The 18,019-nt window shown below is 41.1% G+C and overlaps 1 protein-coding gene across 1 annotated transcript in view; it reads left to right on the top strand.

Annotated features, from left to right (window-relative positions):
- Positions 1–18,019, top strand: part of MYOM2 (myomesin 2) — a 251,758-nt gene that overhangs the window by 192,905 nt on the left and 40,834 nt on the right. The gene's annotated exons all lie outside the window — the stretch shown is intronic.

The raw sequence follows: 18,019 nt of genomic DNA, 5'->3' as shown, positions 1-18,019 counted from the left end.
CCTTTAGATATTTGTAGACAGCTATTAAGTCTCCTCTCAGTCTTCTCTTTTGCAAACTAAACATTCCCAAATCCTGCAACCTTTCCTCATAAGACAGGGTTTGCAGACCGGTCACCATTCTGGTCGCTCTTTTCTGAACTTGCTCCAGTTTGTTGATGTCTTTTTTAAAATGTGGTGCCCAAAACTGGACACAATATTCCAGATGAGGTCTGACCAAAGAGGAGTAGAGGGAAATAATGACTTCACGTGATCTAGACTGTATGCTTCTGTTAATACATCCTAGAATTGCATTTGCCTTTTTTGCTGCTGCATCACACTGTTGACTCATATTCAGTCTGTGATCTATTAGTATACCCAAGTCTTTTTCACATGTGCTGTCACTTAGCCCTATTCCTCCCATTCTATATATGCTTTTTTCATTTTTATTGCCCAGATGTAGTACTTTGCATTTCTCCCTGTTAAAAACCATTCTGTTAGTTGCTGCCCACTTCTCCAGTTTATTTAAATCTTTTTGAATCCTCTCTCTCTCTTCTCTAGTATTAGCTATCCCTCCTAGCTTTGTGTCATCAGCAAATTTAATCAGTTTACCCTCAATTCCTTCATCTAAATCGTTGATAAAGATGTTGAACAATACAGGGCCCAGGACAGAGCCCTGTGGTACCCCACTTGAGACATTTTTCCAACTGGATGTGCAGCCATTTACGACCACTCTTTGGGTCCGATCACTAAGCCAGTTATGAATCCACCTAACAGTTGCCTTGTCCTTTCCATACTTAGTCATTTTTTCCAATGTTTAGGCACACAGGGGCTCTCCAAACGCGACATGGTGTCTGCTAACGATTGGAGCTAATTTTCCATTCAAACAGTCAAATGGCGCTCCTTCCCTTCCGGGCCCTGCCGTGCACCCAAACAGTGGTTTATGACTACATATGAGGTATCAATGTACTCAGGAGAAATTGCCCAACAAATTTTAGGATCCATTTAATCCTGTTACCCATGTGAAAATGAAAAAACTAATGCTAAAAGAAAATTTTTGTTGGAAAAATTAAAATGTCCATTTTTTCCTTCCACGTTGCTTTAGTTCCTGAGAAGCACCTGAAGGGTTAATAATCTTCATGAATGTAGTTTTGAGTAGCTTGAGGGGTGCAGTTTTTAGAATGGTGTCACTTTTGAGTATTTTCTGCCATATAGACCCCTCAAAGTGACTTCAAATGTGAGGTGGTCCCTAAAAAAAATGGTTTTGTAAATTTTGTTGTAAAAATGAGAAATCGCTGGTCAAATTTTGACCCTTATAACTTCCTAACAAAAAAAAATTTGTTTCCAAAATTGTGCTTATCTAAAGTAGACATGTGGGAAATGTTATTTACTAACTATTTTGTGTCACATAACTCTCTGGTTTAACAGAATAAAATTCAAAATTTGAAAATTGCAAAATTTTCAATATTTTCGCCAAATCTCTGTTTTTTCACAAATAAACGCAAAAATTATCGACCTAAATTTACCACTAACATGAAGCCCAATATGTCACGAAAAAACATTCTCGGAATCGCTAGGATGCGTTGAAGAGTTCCTGAGTTATTACCTCATAAAGTGACATTGGTCAGAATTACAAAAAATGGCCAGGTCATCAAGGTCAAAATAGGCTGGGTCCTGAAGGGCTTAAATAGAAGATGTTTGGGACCACTAGAAGTCTTCCTAGAACCTGGCCTTCCAGCGAAACTGAGCAATCGTGGGAGAAGAACCTTGGTGAGAGAGGTAAAGATGAATCCCAAGATCACTGTGGCTGAGCTCCACAGATGCAGTAGGGAGATGGGAGAAAGTTCCACAAAATCAACTATCACTGCAGCCCTCCACCAGTTGGGCCTTTATGGCAGAGTGGCCCAATGGAAGCCTCTCCTCAATGCAAGATGTATGAAAGCCCGCATAAAGGTTGCTAAAAAACACATGAAGGACGCCCAGACTATTCTCTAGTCTGATGAGATGAAGGTAGAACTTTTTGGTGATAATTCTAAGCGGTAAGTGTTGAGAAAACCAGGCACTGCTCATCACCTGCCCAATATAAGCCCAACAGTGAAACATGGTGGTGGAAGCATCATGCTATGAGGGTGTTTTTCAGCTGCAGGGACAGGATAACTGGTTTCCATTGAAGGAAACATGAATGCTGCCAAGTACAGAGAGATCCTGGATGAAAACCTCTTCCACAGTGCTCTGGACCTCAGACTTGGCCAAAGGTTCATCTTCCAACAAAACAATGACCCTAACCACACAGCTATAATAACAAAGGAGTTGCTTCAGAACAACTCTGTGACCATTCTTGACTGGCCCAGCCAGAGCCCTGACCTAAACTCAATTGAACATCTCTGGAGAGACCAGAAAATGGCTGTCCACCAACATTCACCATCCAACCTGACAGAACTGGAAAGGATCAGTAAGGGAGAATGGCAGAGGATCCCCAAATCCAGGTGTGAAAAACTTGTTGCATCATTCACCAAGAAGACTCTTGGTCATACTAGATCAAAAGGGTGCTTCTACTCAATACTGAGCAAAGGGTCTGAATATTTATGACCATGTGAAATGTCAGTTTTTTTAATAAATTTGCAAACATTTTTACATTTATTTTTTTTCTTCAGTCAAGATAGAGTGTAGATTAATGACAAAAAGTGAACTTTTTTGAATTTACCAAATGGCTGCAATGAAACAAAGAATGAAAAATTTAAAGGGGTCTGAATACTTTTCGTACCCACGGTATAATTGTAAGGTAGACTAATGTCAATAGAACAAATGGTTAAGGCTACATCCATATATTGCCTCTACACAAAGGACACAGCATGTCTCTGCTCTTATTGCAGGAACTAAAGGGGCTTTACATATAGCGATATCGCCAGCCATATCGCTAAAGCGTCACTGATTTTGTGACGCAGCAGCGATATTGCTAGCGATATTGCTACATGTGATACTTACCTCTGACCGGCTCCACCGCTGGCTATCGCTGATAGTGCGAGATCGTCCAGGTCCATTTCTCATCGGCTGCTTCCTGCTGGGCTTTCTGCTGGCGCCGACGAGCGACGCGTGGACGCGGGCGAGAGGACGTCATCATCAAAGGTATGTAATGACCGCTGCTGCGTCGCTATGTCACTGGTGAGATCTGCCTGTTTGGCAGCTCACTAGCAACCATTTAGTGATGCACCAGCGATCCTGACCGGGTCATATCGTGGTCGGGATCGCTGGTGCATCACTAAATGTAAAGGGGGCTTAAGCCACAGGGGGAATCTCCTGGGAGCATGTAGAGGTGTCAGAACATAGCAGCTTCACAGAGGTAGCAGATGGTTGTAACTAGAAGGAATATTTCCTATTGTCTGTATATAGAGAGGAAGAGAGGGAAGTAACAAGCAAAAAGACCATAACTGTAAACGGAAACGTTTAGATATTTCTCTTATTTCTGCCTTCTTATTTTATAACTGTTTTGCATATTTGTGTGTCGTTTTATTTTCACCTTTATTTTTATTTTCACCTTTTCATATATTTATTATAAGCACTGTATAGTTTTATGTTTGTTAAAGCTTAAAATCTTTAATAAGTTTGACCTTGTATACTCTAAAAGAAACTATAGCCCTTCAGAGAGTGTGTGACGTTTTGATTGTCTGACAGTAACGTATTTTGGGGACTCATCAACCTACGTGTTTGATGACTGGAGTCAGTGTTACGTAATAAGGATGTGCTGAATGTGTCGGGATGTGATTTATGCTCACTTTATAGCCTAAAACAGAGGTCGAGTGCTGGATTGAGTGAGAAGGGATAAATTAACCCGTACAGGCACACTCCATGTCACGTGCTGAGAAGCGTGTACATGACACTATGTATGTGCGATAATACATCTTACTCTCCCTGTTTATAAAAGCTGAGAGATGTGGCTTCTCCTACTTCGCTGAATATTTTTTGGGTAGACAGAGGGAGCGAAATTCAAACTTTTGCTTTGGGTCGCGGTGATTTTTGTATATCCCTGGTTGTGAGTCAAGATAAACTTTGCTACATCTGTAGATGTAGTGGTCTCTCACTCACTATACAGTGGGGGAAATAAGTATTTGATCCCTTGCTGATTTTGCAAGTTTGCCCACTGACAATGACAAGAACAGTCTATAATTTTAAGGGTAGGTAAATTGTAACATTGAGAGATAGAATATCAAAAATAAAATCCAGAAAATCACAACGTATAAATTATATAAATTTATTTGCATTTTGCAGTGAGAAATAAGTATTTGATCCCTCTGGCAAACAAGACTTAATACTTGGTGGCAAAACCCATTCTTTCTTTGATGTGGTGAAGTAGTCCTGTGCCCTTAGCAGAGAAACACCTACAAAACATAATGTTTCCACCTCCATGCTTGACAGTGGGAACAGTGTTCTTTGGGTCATAGGCAGAATTTCTTTACCCACAAACACTGTGAGATGAGTTAATGCCAAAGAGTTCAATTTTTGTCTGATCTGACCACAGCACCTTCTCCCAGTCACTCATAGAATCATCCAGGTGTTCACTGGCAAACTTCAGGCAGGCCTGCACATATGCCTTCTTGTGCAGGGGGACTGTTATGAATGAGTCACCGAAGGAGGAAAAACAAAAATACAAGCTAAGTCCAGAAAACCGGAGAGGTTGGTAGCTATCGGATTGCAGACCCCTGATCGTATCCACAACAACTAACAGTAGCCGTGGGGGGTTCCTACGATGCCCTAGACCCCTCGATCACAGCCGGAGAACAAAATAGGCCTAAAGAAAGAAAGGGGAAATCTAAACTGCCCCAGAGCAGACCCCAAAGCAATAGGCAGCCCCCAACATATAATGATGGTGAAGCAAGATGAAAACACTAACACAGATAGAAAGATAGGTTGAGCAAACGATGGGGCCCAAGCTAACTAAAAAGGACAGGACAGAAAAGCTGCTGTCTGCAATCCGCAAAAAACCCTACCAAAAAATGTCCCAACCGTCTGATAGGAAAAACAGGCCCTGAAGTCGCTAGGACTTCAAAAAGACTATATCAGCACTCAGGTAAATTCTGAAGACAGAGCAAAGAGACAAACTGATCAGAGACAAAAATGGAACTCAGCACACCCCCGACCGGGGATGGCTGAACTCCAAAAAACAAGGTAAACAAATCAAAACTAATAAGTTCACTAGCAGAGCAAAAACTTATCTTTGGGAAGCAGGAATCAGACTGGTCTCCAAGAATCCAGCAGAGAAATCACCAGCAACTCAGAAGGGTGTCGGCTGCCTTATATCAGAATTTCCTGTTGCCCAGTCATCATCTACCAGATCAGGTGTTTGGTAATCAGCTTCACTACCTTCCTTCACCAGAAGAGGGAGTTCATCAGACATCGATGGTGAAGGGGGAAATGAACTCACAACAGTACCTCCCCCTTGAGGAGGGGTCACCGAACCCTCATCCACGCCACAAGGGCGATCAGGATGGGCCCGATGAAAGGCACAAACCAATCTTTCGGCATGAATATCGGATGCAGGGACCCAAGAATTATCCTCCTGGCCATAACCCTTCCATTTAACCAAATACTGGAGTCTCAGTCTAGCCAGGCGAGAATCCAGTATCTTCTCAACCTCATATTCCACATTACCTTCAACCAATACCGGGTCAGGAGGTGCCACCACAGGAACTACTGGCTCAACAAACCTCTTTAACAGAGACTTATGAAACACATTATGGATCTTAAATGTAACAGGAAGAGCCAATCGAAAAGAGACTGGATTGAGAATCTCCAAAATCTTGTAAGGTCCAATAAATCTAGGTTTAAACTTTGGAGAAGCCACCTTCATAGCGATATTCTTTGATGACAACCAAACCATATCACCCACCTTAAACTGGGGACCAATGGTCCTATGCCGGTTGGAAAACCGCTGGGCCTTTTCCTGGGAGAGAGACAACTTATACACAACTTGGTCCCAGATCTGGTGCATTCTCTCCACCACAGTGTCAACACCTGGGCAGGCAGAAGGCTCCACCTGCCCTGAAGAAAATCGAGGATGAAACCCAAAGTTACAAAAAAAGGTGACATCAAAGTGGCAGAACTAGCTCTATTATTTAAAGCAAATTCGGCCAAGGGCAAAAATGAAACCCAATCATCCTGATCAGCGGAAATAAAACATCTCAAATACGACTCCAAAGTCTGGTTTGTTCTCTCCGTCTGCCCATTGGTCTGAGGGTGAAATGCAGAGGAGAAGGACAACTGAATTCCCAGCTTGGAACAGAAAGTCCTCCAAAATCTAGACACAAACTGAACTCCTCTGTCAGATACAATGTTCTCAGGAATCCCGTGCAAGCGAACCACCTGTTGCAAAACAAGAGCACCAACTCTGAGGTAGATGGCAACTTAGGGAGTGGTACAAGATGGACCATCTTAGAGAATCTATCACAAATCACCCAAATAACAGTCATTCTCTGAGAGACAGGCATATCAGAGATGAAATCCATTGAAATATGGGTCCATGGCCTCCTGGGAACCGGCAAAGGCATCAACAGCCCACTAGAGCGAGAACAAGGTTTAGATTGGGAGAAAGTCCCACAGGACTGCACAAAATTCCTGACATCACGAGACAAGGCGAGCCACCAAAAAGACTGACTCACCTGATCTCTAGTACCAAAAATACCTGGATGACCAACCAATGCAGAGCAATGAACTTCAGACATCACTCTCTTCTTCCACTGGTCAGGAACATACAACTTTCCACTGGGACAACACGCAGGTCAGAGCACGTCTCAAATCGGGCGAGATGGCAGAAAGAACTAACCCTTCGCCTAAGATGGTAGCAGGCTTGGTCACCACAGGAGAATCAGCAAAGAAGCTCCTAGAGAGAGCGCCAGCCTTGACATTCTTAGTGCCCGGAAGAAAAGAGACCACAAAATCAAAACGTGTAAAAAACAAGGCCCACCTAGCCTGTCTAGGCTTCAAGCGCTTGGCCGACTCCAGGTAAATCAAATTCTTGTGGTCAGTAAGGACCACGACTTGATGTTTAGCTCCCTCCAACCAATGTCTCCACTCCTCAAATGCCCATTTCATGGCTAACAGTTCCCGATTCCCCACATAATAGTTACGCTCAGATGGAGAGAACTTTCGGGAAAAGAAAGCACAGGGATTCATTTTAGATGTTACAGGATCCTTTTGGGACAAAACAGCTCCTGCACCAATATCAGAAGCATCCACCTCTACCTGAAATGGGAGTGAGACATCAGGTTGCCGCAAAACCGGGGCAGAAGTGAATTTTGGCTTCAGCTCCTGAAAGGAAGAAACAGCCTCCAGAGACCAATTCAACACATCAGCACCATTCTTAGTCAGATCAGTCAATGGCTTGGCAATACTAGAAAATTTTGCTATAAATTTCCGATAAAAATTAGCAAAACCCAAAAACTTCTGGAGGGCCTTCAAAGAAGTGGGCTGAACCCTATCTTAAATGGCCTGTACCTTGGCCGGGTCCATTTCAATAGTTGACGGAGACAAAATAAATCCCAAAAAAGAAATCCTCTGTACCCCAAAAAGGCATTTCGATCCTTTGACATACGGGGAATTCTCCCTCAAGATCCGGAACACAGTCCGAACATGTTCCACATGAGAATCCCAATCCTTGGAGAAGATCAAAATATCATCCAGATAGATAATCAAAAATTTATCCACAAAGTTTCGGAAAATATCGTTCATGAAGCACTGGAAGACAGAAGGGGCATTAGTGAGCCCAAAAGGCATCACCAGGTAGTCAAAATGTCCCTCCGGAGTATTAAACGCCGTCTTCCATTCATCCCCATGCTTAATGCGGATAAGACTATACGCTCCCCTGAGGTCAAGCTTGGTAAACTAGCAAGCACCTTTAACTCTGGAGAATAGATCCGAAATCAGGGGTAACGGATACTGATATTTAATAGTAATTTTGTTGAGGGCACGATAATCAATAAAAGGCCTTAATGAACCATCTTTTTTGGCCACGAAAAAAACCCCAGCACCTAAGGGTGAAGAGGATGGTCTAATATGACCCTTCTCTAACGCCTCCTTAATATAGGATCGCATAGCCTCGTGCTCGGGTACAGACAAATTGAAGAGCCGACCCTTGGGAAATTTACACCCCGGGCTCAGTTCAATTGCACAGTCATAACTCCTATGAGGAGGCAAAGACGCAGACTCATTCTCACTAAATACATCATAAAAATCCGCCAAATAGTCAGGAACATCATGCGACTGAGGAGAGGTGGAAAAAACCAGAGCCTCACTAAGGGCACACCGACAACCCCAACTCACCACAGACACAGATTTCCAATCCAAAACTGGATTATGAATTTGCAACCAGGGAAACCCCAGAACAATGGTATCAAGCAAATTATGCAACACCAAAAATCTGCAATTTTCTTGATGGTCTGGGGCGACCCGCATTACCACCTGGGTCCAAAACTGAGGTTTATTTTTCGCCAAAGGAGTAGCATCAATCCCCCTCAAAGGGATAGGCATCCGCAGAGGTGTCATAGGAAATCCACAACATTTAGCAAAATCCAAGTCCATTAGGTTCAGGGCTGCTCCCGAATCCACAAAAGCCTTGGCGGAAAATGTGGACAGGGAGCAGATCAGAATAATTGCCAGAAGAAACTTAGGTTGAACACCACCCACAGAAAACGTGTGTGCAAAACGTTTCTCTCGTTTAGGACAGACAGAAATAACATGCGAGGCATCTCCACAAAAAAAAACACAGCTTATTACGCCTTCTGAACTCCTGACGTTGCTCCCTGGACAAAACTCTATCACATTGCATAGGTTCAGACATTTGTTCAACAGGTGGCAACACCTCTCGTGCAGTCCTGCGTTCACGTAAACGCCGATCAACCTGAATGGCTAATGACTAGTGTTGAGCATTCCGATACCGCAAGTATCGGGTATCGGCCGATACTTGCTGTATCGGAATTCCGATACAGACTTCCGATATTTTTTCAATATCGGAAGTCGGCATCGGAATCGGAAGTTCAAAGTTGATTGACAGCCTGACGTCATCATGATGCGCGGTGTGTGCGCATCATGATGCGCCGTCATTTCGGGCCTTCCGGGGGTCTCTGCCGGCCTGCCGGGGGGCTGTGTGGACTGCCCGGGGTCTGTACCGGCCTGCCGGGGAGCTGTGCCGGCCTGCCGGTGGTCTGTGCACCCTGTGGGGGTCTGTACCGGCCTGCCGGGGGGCTGTGCCGGCCTGCCGGTGGTCTGTTCACCCTGTGGGGGTCTGTACCGGCCTGCCGGGGGGCTGTGCCGGCCTGCCGGTGGTCTGTGCACCCTGTGGGGGTCTGTACCGGCCTGCCGGGGGGCTGTGCCGGCCTGCCGGGGGGCTGTGCTGATGTCCGGGGGTCTGTGCAAGCATCGTCCGATGGGACTACAAGTCCCATTTGGCGATGCCTGCTACCATGACAGTGATTGACACATTAGCCAATGATGGGACAGTAGTAGTCCCATCATCCGGCTAATGTGTTAAATGTTAAAAAAAAAAAAAAAAAATACTACATACATACTACATACATACTACATGCATGCTACATACATACTACATGCTACATACATACTACATATATACTACATGCATGCTACATACATACTGCATGCTACATACATACTACATACATACCACATATATACTACATACATACTACATGCATGCTACATACATACTACATACATACTACATGCATGCTACATACATAACATATATGCTACATGCATGCTACATACATACTACATGCTACATACATACTACATACATGCTACATACATACTACATACATACTACATATATACTACATGCTACATACATACTACATACATACTACATGCTACATACATACTACATATATACTACATACATACTACATACATACTACATGCATGCTACATACATACTACATGCATGCTACATACATACTACATGCATGCTACATACTGTACATACTACATGCATGCTACATACATACTACATATATACTACATGCATGCTACATACATACTGCATGCTACATACATACTACATACCACATATATACTACATACATACTACATGCATACTACATGCATGCTACATACATAACACATATACTACATGCATGCTACATACATACTACATGCTACATACATACCACATACATACTACATACATGCTACATACATACTACATGCATGCTACATACATACTACATGCTACATACATACTACATATAAACTACATGCATGCTACATACATACTACATGCTACATACATACTACATACATACTACATGCATGCTACATACATACTACATACATACTACATACATACTACATGCATGCTACATACATACTACATATATACTACATGCATGCTACATACATACTACATGCTACATATATACTACATGCTACATACATACTACATGCATGCTACATACATACTACATACATACTACATGCATGCTACATACATACTACATGCATGCTACATACATAACACATATACTACATGCATGCTACATACATACTACATGCTACATACATACCACATACATACTACATACATACTACATACATACTACATGCATGCTACATACATACTACATGCTACATACATACTACATGCTACATACATACTACATATATACTACATGCATGCTACATACATACTACATGCTACATACATACTACATACATACTACATGCATGCTACATACATACTACATACATACTACATGCATGCTACATACATACTACATGCTACATACATACTACATATATACTACATGCATGCTACATACATACTACATGCTACATATATACTACATGCTACATACATACTACATGCATGCTACATACATACTACATACATACTACATGCATGCTACATACATACTACATGCTACATACATACCACATACATACTACATATATACTACATGCATGCTACATACATACTGCATGCTACATGCATGCTACATACATACTACATACATACTACATACATACCACATATATACTACATACATACTACATACAATACATTCATACAATACATACATAGACATACAGTACATATAACATAGAGTAACATACTTACCAATACTTGTCACATTGTTCCCCGAAGCCATTGTCTTTTAAAGGAATAAATATTAACATAACAAACCACAAAAATACTCACCCACGATCCGAAGCAGTCCACGAGTGTGTCCCACGACGATCTTGGGTAGAGAACTGCAGCATCAGCTGATGCCGCCGTTCTCTACGGGCTGCAGGAATCCAATGACGGAAGGTAGGTATCCTTCCGCACTGTATTCCTCCGCCACTTAAAAAAAAAAAGTCCCTAGTCTCACTTTATGCCATTGCTGTGTGGGAATTTCCCACGCAGCAATGGCATAAAGTGAGACTAGGGACTTTTTTTTTTTTAAGTGGCGGAGGAATACAGTGAGGAAGGATACCTACCTTCCGTCATTGGATTCCTGCAGCCCGTAGAGAACGGCAGCATCAGCTGATGCTGCAGTTCTCTACCCAAAATCGTCGTGGGACACACTCGTGGACTGCTTCGGATCGTGGGTGAGTATTTTTGTGGTTTGTTATGTTAATATTTATTCCTTTAAAAGACAATGGCTTCGGGGAACAATGTGACAAGTATTGGTAAGTATGTTACTCTATGTTATATGTACTGTATGTCTATGTATGTATTGTATGAATGTATTGTATGTAGTATGTATGTAGTATATATGTGGTATGTATGTAGCATGTAGTATGTATGTAGTATGTATGTAGCATGCATGTAGTATGTATGTAGCATGTAGTATGTATGTAGTATGTATGTAGCATGCATGTAGTATGTATGTAGCATGTAGTATGTATGTAGTATGTATGTAGCATGCATGTAGTATGTATGTAGCATGTAGTATATATGTAGCATGTAGTATGTATGTAGCATGCATGTAGTATATATGTAGTATGTATGTAGCATGTAGTATGTATGTAGTATGTATGTAGTATGTATGTGGAATGTATGTAGCATGTAGTATGTATGTAGTATATATGTAGTATGTATGTAGCATGCATGTAGTATATATGTAGTATGTATGTAGCATGCAGTATGTATGTAGCATGCATGTAGTATATATGTAGCATATATGTAGTATGTATGTAGCATGTAGTATATATGTAGTATGCATGTTGCATGCATGTAGTATATATGTAGTATGCATGTTGCATGCATGTAGTATATATGTAGTATGTATGTTGCATGTAGTATATATGTAGTATGAATGTAGCATGTATGTAGTATGAATGTAGCATGTATGTAGCATGTAATTTTTTTTTTTTTTTTTTACATTCAACACATTAGCCGGATGATGGGACTACTACTGTCCCATCATTGGCTAATGTGTCAATCACTGTCATGGTAGCAGGCATCGCCCGATGGGACTTGTAGTCCCATCGGACGATGCCTGCACAGACCCCCGAAGCCTGCACAGCCCCCCGGCAGGCCGGCACAGCCCACCGGAGCCTGCACAGACCACCGGCAGGCCAGCACAGCCCCCCGGCAGGCCGGCACAGCCCACCGGAGCCTGCACAGCCCCCCGGCAGGCCGGCACAGCCCACCGGAGCCTGCACAGCCCCCCCGGCAGGCCGGCACAGACCACCGGAGCCTGCACAGACCCCCTGGCAGGCCGGCACAGCCCCCCGAAAGGCCCGTACAGACCCCAGAGAGGCTGTACAAGGGAAAAACAGGGTTTTTCTTATTCCGATACCGGAAGTCCCATAGACTTGAATGGGACTTCCGGTATCGGAATCGGCGATACCGATACTTTTTTTTAAGATCGGCCGATCCATTCCGATCCGATACTTTGAAGTATCGGACGGTATCGCTCAACTCTACTAATGACATAGAATCGTCAAGACCAGAGGGAACAGGAAATCCCACCATACTATCTTTTACGGCTTCTGACAAACCCTTTCTGAAAGAGAGCTGCCAAGGCATTATCATTCCAGGTAGTAAGGACCGCCCACTTTTGGAATTTTTGACAGTACAATTCTGCAGAATATCAACCCTGGCTCAATGCCAACAGGGTCTTTTCAGCCTGATCAATAGCATTAGGTTTGTCATACAACAACCCCAAGGCTTGAAAAAATGCATTCACATTAGTCAGAATAGGATCATCTGGTTTCAAAGAAAACGCCCAATCCTGGGGATCGCCACGCAGCAAAGAGATGACAATTTTAACCTGCTATGTGGAGCTCCCTGACGAGTTAGACTTCAAGGCAAAAAATCATTTACAATTATTTTTGAAATTCAAAAATTTAGACCGATCCCCAAAAAATACATCAGGTGTAGGAATCTTTGGTTCAGCAGCATGTGAATGAGCAAGGTAGGCGGAAATTCCCCGCACTTCCGCAGCAAGCTGCTCCACACGATCAGACAATTGCTTTATCTCCATTGAGAGAAAAAAAAAATTCCCCCTACGGCCTCAGAGATATAGAGGAAAAAATATACACACCTTTTTTTTTTTACAATTCTTTCCTGCTATTGAGTACCCTAGGATCTGCGGTATGGCTGGTGATTCTGTTATGAATGAGTCACCGTAGGAGGCAAAAACAGAAATACTAGCTAAGTCCAGAAAACCAGAGAAGTTGGCAGCTATCGGATTGCAGACCCCTGAACCTATCAACAACAACTAGCAGTAGCCGTGGGGGGTTCCTACGGTGCCCTAGACCCCTCGATCACAGCTGGAGAACTACATAGCCTAAAGACAGAAAGGGAAATCTAACCTGCCCCAGAGCAGACCCCAAAGCAATAGGCAGCCCCCAACATATAATGACGGTGAAGCAAGATGAAAAAACACTCACACAGATAGAAAGATAGGCTGAGCAAATGATGGGGCCCAAGCTAACTAGATAGGACAGGATAGAAAAGCTGCTGTCTGTAATCCGCCAAAACCCTATCAAAACAAGAGCCAACAGCTGATAGGGAAAAAAGCCCTGAAGACGCTAGGCTTCAAAAAGACTATATCAGTACTCAGGTATTTTCTGAAGACAGAGCATAAAGGAATTCAGCTCACCCCAGCAGGGAATGGCAGAAATCAGGGAAAACAATGCAAAACAAAGCCAAAACACAAATGCAAAAAGTAGAGCAGAAAACTTAGCTTTTGAGGAGCAGGAATCAGACTGGTCTCCTAGAATCCCTCAGAGAGATCACCAGCAAGGCAGAAGGGCGTCGGCTGCCTTATATCCAGTCAGTAATTCCCGTCACCCAGTCATCATCATCCTGCCCAGGTGCTTGGTAATCAGCCTCACTACCTTCCTTCACCAGAAGAGGGAGTTCATCAGACCTCAATGGTGAAGGGGAAAATGAACTTACAACACTTTATATTATAGACTGATAATGTCTTTGTCAGTGGACAAACTTAAAAAATCAGCAAGGGACCAAATACTTATTTCCCCCACTGTATGTGCAACTGAACAAGAGTTAAACCAAGTTTTTTCTTAGTTACAATATAGGATAGAATAAGTATTAAATTGTATGCCATATTCAGATAGTATAATATATTCAGCATGTATGCTTTCTATTCAAATTGTCATTCCATGTTGTATTCTTCTATCTATGACATTTTCTACATCAATAGCAAAATGTACTACTTTGATATTACATAACAGTGTTTTAAGGACCTTAATGTCTTTCAGTCTGCATGCAATTTTAGAAGACAAACCTTTATTGCTGCAGCAGTTGTGTAGACTCTGGAATATAAACTGTATCTTATCTTTTTAATTTTCCTCTCTTCTACTCTCAACCTCCCCTGAGTAATTTCAAAGCTCTTCCTCAAAATGAATTTTAAAGTGTTTCACCTCACTTTATTTTATGTTTTTGACTGGGTCTAAAAATGAAAAATGCTAATGCTTTTTAGCTCATCTGTGCTCTTAAAGTCTTGCTGAATAGTGTGTATTTTTATGTTCATTTATATATTTCAATGAGATATACACATGTGCGTGCTCATAAGCCAGGGAAAACACACATAAATTGCAGAAAAAATAGAAAAAATAGTGCCCTGAGATGCTATTGGAAAGGCTTTTAGAATACAATTTATGATAAACGCTGTAGACATGTTAATCCGGCTTAGGATGTAATCCAACTGAGAAAAATAAGTTTAAAATGAATAGTTGACTTGAAAATTTCAAAACACATCTATCTATCTATCTATCTATCTATCTACAGTTGTGCTCAAAAGTTTACATACCCTGGCAGAATATTTACTTTCTTGGCCTTTTTTCCGAGAATATGAATGATAACACAAAACTTTTTCTCCATTCATGGTTAGTGGTTGGGTGACGCCATTTATTGTCAAACTACTGTGTTTTTTCATTTTAGATCATAATGACAACCCATAACAGCCAAATGACCCTGATCAAAAGTTTACATACCCCATTTCTTCATATCATGTATTGCCCCCTCTAACGTCAATGACAGCATATGATTTTCTGTTTTTTTATTGTTAGATTGTGTCTTTCACAATTAAAATGAACCTACAATAAAAATGACAGACCTCTCCAGTTTTGGAAGTGGGAAAGCTTGCAAAATCGACAGTGTATCAAATACTTATTTTCCCCACTGTATGTCCGGAATAGCGACCTTAGTTGAGATTCTATAAAGTATCTTCTCAAACATTGTTTCTCCATCTATATATTTATGTTGAAAACTAAAATCCACTTGCAATATATTTCGTGATTCCAGGGCTTAAAATCCTTGTCACTCAAGATTTTTGATACTGTTCTCTCCAGCTGCGAAACATAGTCAAAATAGATTGGTTTATTATAAAAATGGGGAAATTCCTTGAATGTTTTAACATAATATTTCGATCTTTCAAAGTAAGCAAAGATAGTATTCAATAATTTGTCTCGTAAATGCTTTGTCGCTCTAGCGCCTGTGGAATAGTTGTAGGAGCCATGGTTCATAATACATTCCCTCTTTAAGAGAAATGTGGTATTACATGTAGTTATTCAAACGACTGGGAAAATATGTGACACAATATAGATTCCCCTCTATATATGCATGAATAGGGTATATGAACGAAGTACATGATAAATAGTGGAATGATTCTTAAGGAAGTATTGCAAATAAATTTTGGTCTGCAACAACAGAAAGTAATTTAATTTAAATAGAATTGGTTGCTTGTTAAAAATAGAAGAAAATTTCTACCATGAAAATAAACACTGCATCATTAAATATAAAAATCAAGGTATGCCTGCCGAAGAAAATCAATGGAGGTAACACTCAATTTGCTTGCTCTTATTTCTTGCAAATGCTGAAAAATGTAGTCTTGTCAAATGAGTCATTTTCTCTTGTTAGTGGAGCATTGTCTTCTTTTTACCATCTTAATAATCAATACATTACAATTTTGGTATACACAGCATTCCAGCTATTATCATGCTAGTACAATTTACCTTTTCATGGTGACATTGCCTTTTTGCACCCAAGATTGATTTCCCAGTTAGCTGATTCAGAGTAACTAATGGAATCAATGCTCAGATCCAACAGGAGCTTCGGTCTGCAGCTTCCCCTTGTAGGCAGAGTATTTTCCTCATATTTCAGAGTCATTATTTCTGACAAAATACCCTCAATATCTACTGAACAGAACTGAACACTGTCTCCTTGCCAAATGCGTACCATTAATCACCTTTCTGTCAAAATCAAGTCTCTTACTCCAGGTTCATTTGCCAAAAGGTTTGAGCAATTTGGCTGTCATAACCTTCATTCTAAATGATCTTAAGGAGTATACCTTGCACATGATATAACTAACGGGATGCTGCATCTGTACAAATGAACTACCGACATTTGGAATAATGAATATTCCTTACGTATTTTACTCAAGGTGTATTATATTTTCCCAAATAATACCAATTATTTGGGAAAATAGAGAACTATTATATAGTTTTATACTTTCTGTATGTTATACATTTTCTATAGTTCTATATTGTCTATATTGCTATATGAAAATACAGACACTATTTTTAGGAAGACTGAACTTGCTGAAAAAGAAGAAGGAGCCAAAATTACTGGAAAAATCATCAACAATGTTATATACGCAGACAATGATGATACAACATTGATAGCAACATTCGCAGATGGAATTAAAAACCTCTTATGGAGTGTCTAGATGGAAAGCTCGAGCATGGCACTTCTACTCAATATAAAGACGGCAAAGAATTTGACTACTGCCAGGTAAGATGTGGATTCATATCAGGCCGATGAAGAGAAAATTGTAAAGGACTTCAACCTACTCAGACCGATGATAACTCAAGATGCAGCGATGACAACAGAAGTCAATAGGAGAATAGCAATGGGTAAACCAACAATAAAGTTACTGGACAAGTTCTTCATATCAAGCAAAATTTCATTGATGATGAAGACACTGCTTGTACATAGCTTGGTCTTTTCTGTGGTGACATATGGATATGAATCCTGGATGATAAAGAAACAACACAGAAAAAAGAATCAACACCTTTGAGATGTGGTACCTTTGAAGGATGTTATTAATATTATGCATGGCAAAAAGAACAAATAAATCAATTTTGGAACAAATCAAGACAGACATATTACTCAATGCAAGGATCACCAAGCTACGACACCAAGCTACGACTTGCCTACTTTGGACACATCTTATGAAGACAGCAATCACCAGAAGAGGAAAACCAGCAACCTGAAAGCTTCATACTATCAAGATAATGGCAGAGAAGACACCGAGGGACCTATCTAGGCTTGTATGAGATTGATCGTCCTACAGATTGTTCATCCATCAAGTCGCCATAGCTTGAGATCGAACCAAAGTGCAATAAAGTAAAGCTAAGTTCTATATTGTAGGTGAAATATACTTATTTGAATTTTCCATTGCCTTGCTTGGCTCTTCAAATCCTTCAGCTGAAGGATTATTGTGGTTTTCAAGTTGTCTGGTATTTCTATGATAGCGAGACCATTATAAGATGCTAACATTTTCTATTCCCATCAGTA

Source organism: Dendrobates tinctorius, unplaced genomic scaffold (genome assembly GCF_039654945.1).
Source record: "Dendrobates tinctorius isolate UK_male_01 unplaced genomic scaffold, ASM3965494v1 ptg000107l, whole genome shotgun sequence".
NCBI lineage: Eukaryota > Metazoa > Chordata > Amphibia > Anura > Dendrobatidae > Dendrobates > Dendrobates tinctorius.
The sequence above is the reverse complement of the archived record's forward strand: the minus strand, read 5'-3'. Positions and strand labels throughout refer to the sequence as shown.